Source organism: Enoplosus armatus, chromosome 7 (genome assembly GCF_043641665.1).
Source record: "Enoplosus armatus isolate fEnoArm2 chromosome 7, fEnoArm2.hap1, whole genome shotgun sequence".
Taxonomy (NCBI): Eukaryota; Metazoa; Chordata; class Actinopteri; order Centrarchiformes; family Enoplosidae; genus Enoplosus; species Enoplosus armatus.
Window position 1 is genome coordinate 8,639,775 of NC_092186.1, and position 4,060 is coordinate 8,643,834.

Consider the following 4,060-nt stretch of genomic DNA (forward strand, 5'->3'; position numbering starts at 1 on the left):
GCGGTATATGGCATGTGGATGCACATGTTATCAATCTGTTGGGCTTCTTCTCAGAAAGGTTTTTCACAGCAATTATACTGGAATCTCTAACAAAGTCCAGTTGAGCAGAACGGGGTTAACTTGCTGCTGACACTTACCAGCTGTCAAAAGACATTTAACTTTCCACATTCAAGTGTGTCAAAAATGGAGGTGAATAAGCTGTATTACTCATTTATGTTGCATATTCAGTTTATTAATCGTCATATTTGCATAACCATTGGTGTGTGGTGACGAATAAACTGTTTATCTCCAACATGTAAACTGAGGAAAAACAGCCTCGTGACCAATATGCATTTCTGAGTTTATCCAAAGGGGCTTTGAAAGGCTTTTATAAGACCAAGGGTGGAGGAATTTCTCAGCCCACAGAGGAGGACGTAATCCATCCAACTTGTGTTAAAATGTCAACATCACCAACATAGGAGTTATGAGTTTTCAACATGCCAACAGGAACTAGTGTTTGACTTTTTTGTGCAAGTTTGGAAACTAAGATGAAGGAAACATCAGCTTCACGCTGAGTAATAAATGAGAGTAAACTGACCAAGTGGATGTGCTGTACAGTATGTGATGACGAAGGACACACACCCAGCACACTGACAGAGGTACAGCGCTATGTAATGCCTTGGCCTCCCTGCGACGGCCTGGTGCCAGCTCTGCTCTGCTCTGCTGCTGCCAAACAAGACCACAACATGGGCCTCTCTCTGCCTCAGCAGCGGGCCCTCTACTATTACAGCCATGCATGGCTGACCCCAGGCCTACCAGCTGTTCACAGGCTCTGTAAATCTCAGTTTGGTGCTTTTTTGTTTTTTACAACTGACCTCAGACCAGCTGTACTGTCACTGTCAATAAAAGACGGCAATTTACAGGACACCGAGGGGAAACATGCACGCCACTTTAATGATAACATCAGTCAAATGATTGCCCTAAATGATTGCCTCTTTACGCACTTAGCCCACATAGCAAGTACCAGTCGTCCACTGCTGGAGGCTCTCGTCTGGTATTCTTTCTTTCCTTCTCTTCTTTCTGTTTTTCTTCTTCATGTCACGCTTGCATGAAAACTACTCAAAAAAGACACGAGTTCTTTGTTGGTCATGTTACAGATCTGCTTAGAATTGTAGATTTTTACTGAATATCATTATGTGGATGTGCAGTTCAAACGGTGCACTGTGCACGATTACAGTGTAGCTTTTGGATTAAACATTGTGATTTTGAAGCCAATAAACACTTGAGATGACAGGAAGTGTCATTCAGGCTTTTCTCTCCGTGGTTGAAACACGATGTGGTGGAGAAAATAACACTTCTTGTTTCGGTCAGAATCACAAACCATGATGGCAGTTGTGCTCTTTTGCTTTGAAATACACACACACACACACACATGCAATGACGCCAGCTCATCTAGTCTGTTGTCTGCCAGAGTGTGAAATCACACACACACTTCTGGGCCTTTTTCAGTGTGTGTGTCATTACACTCGCATTTCATGTGGTATTTCATATCAGACAAAAGGAACTATTTTAAGGCCATGCTGAGGCCACTGCAGTCAGTTACAGCAGCGTGTTTCTTTAGCAGCTTCTTTCCTGCAGTACTATCATGATTAAGAAAAATAATAATATTATCAGCAAAATAAGCGTTATTGTCATATATTGTTTCATTCTTACTATACAGCTGTTGATGAGGCTGGTCACTCTGAAATGTAGTGGAGTAGAGGTGTGACGTAGAACAAAACTGAAGTGGTGAAGTAAAGTACCTCAAATGTGTAATTAAGTACTTTAGTAAATGAGCTTGGTTACATTCTTCTTCTGATTGTCTTCATTGTGTGCAGTTTTTATATTTTCTTGTGTAAAGCAAAGGGTTCATCTCCAGGCGCAAACAATTACAACAAAAATTGAAGTGTACAAACCACAGTTGTGTTCATAATGAGCTTTTTATTTAAAAGCACATGTATTAGAGCTAAGTACATTTAGCAGAAAAAACAGCATTGCAACTATGTCTTTTGTACAAAAAAACGAGACAATACAAAAATACTAATATTGAATTTTAATACAATTGTGGGTGTATTTTTTTTGAATGCATATTACAAACGTAACTATTACAATCTACAATAGTTTAGTTATCTAGATACAAAAATCTGTCAATCGATGCTTTTTAAGCAGCATTTTGTAAAGAACACAGGTCTGTAATCATAGTGGATATATCTAAACAGGTTAAGAAACAATATCTTACAGAGTTAATTTTAGTGATCTATACATTATTTATATATTTATAAAAAGAGAGTGAAAACGGCTTTGTGAAATGATAGGACGGACTATACGATGAGAAAGATGTGCAACATGGCGGAGTGTGTTGTTGGAGGAGGATATCTGAGTAGGCTGTAAATAAAAAGGACTTCTGTATCTGTACAACTGTTAGTGATTATACAGGACAGGCTATGAACATACAAGGTTAAAGAGAATAAAAATATTAGATCCACAGTTTTTATAACGTTCACCTGCTCTCTCGCTCTCTGACACACACACACACACACACACACATACGGACACACTTGGCACAGCTGACAGTGCGTGTTTCATTTGACACACACACATAGTTTATCAAGAGGGACTTCCTTTTCACAGGGCACAGCGCTCATACATATGTACACACACATTCACACACACAAGATGTACAAGTACAAGCGCACACACGCAAGCACAAGAGTGTACAGGACACACACACACACACACACACACATACACACTGAGAGACAAACATCCATTGCCAATGAGTGATTGGGTGGGTGAGAGCCCCTCCCTGCCAGCGGAAAGAGCCCAAATCATCCCAAAATAATGTGCCAGCTTAGCTGTAAATCATCACCCTCTTTCCAAGGTGACAGACTGCACCCCTTCACTCTGCCCACCCATCCCCTTCCTGTTTAGGAAGCCAAACAGATGGCCCCAACACCAGGAAGTGGCATGGCGCAGCCACGCCTCTTACACTGGTGCTGGGAGGCTGTGAGATCTGCCTCCCACCTTCCACAGAAAATATCCCCCCTTACTACATCTAACCCTCAAGAAATGCAATATCCCGGGTTTGGGCCGCTCTGAGAGTCCACGACAGAAAGCTTCACATGCTGATCTGGAGACAGAGATATTTGAGGTTGGAGGGCTTCACTTCCTACTGCTAAAGACCAGTTAGTTTATTGGGTTACTGGTGTCTTTCCAATCAGTCAAAAAGGTTTGAAAGCTGAAACCAGTTTAAAGGCCTAAGAAGATCAGTATAGATCCCTACAGTGGCCTGATACAAAGTTATTGTTATTAACTTCATCCTGTCTGAGTATGGAGTCTTCTAGGAGTTCCTATTTCTGTCTCATGGAAGCCAGCATGTCAAGTTTTCTTCCAGTGAGACATTCTCAGGCAGCAAGTGGTGATAATGGACAATAAACTTAAAAACAGTGCTATAAGTTATATTTTTTCTATACTGTTAATATTTTTATGCTGCTAGTTATTGCAGTAATATCCTTCCCGTAGCTAAGGAAGTTGTTGTCCTACGGCGTTCCAAGGCCACAGAGAGTTCAGAGAGGAAGCATCACTGGAAATCCCTCTCTCCCTAGGCAGGGGGTTTGTCTCTTTTTTTTATTTCTTTTTGTCTCTTTTCTTCATTTGTTTTTCTTCACAAGTGTTTCCCTTCATGTGGTTACACTTCCATCAAACCTCCACACCCTCAGCTCTGCCTGTCAAGTCATCAATTTCTGAATTCATTTTGTCTTTTAGCTTCCAATTCTGTGCTCAAAAACGATGGGCTCAAATGTTGATTAGTAGTTAACATAATAGTAAATAAGAAGTCTGGATAGTGAGAGTGGACTCTGCTGTGCAAATCTCAAATCTGACACCCTAGTCCACAAAAGCGCCCCACTGGGCACCGCAAAAGGGAGGAGGGTGCCATTTGAGAAGCAGCTACAGTCTCTCGTCGCTACATTCTACTGTCCGATGGGAGGTGAGCAGCGCTGCGATTGGCTCCTCGGTCACAGGAAGAAGTCGTTGGCCTCTC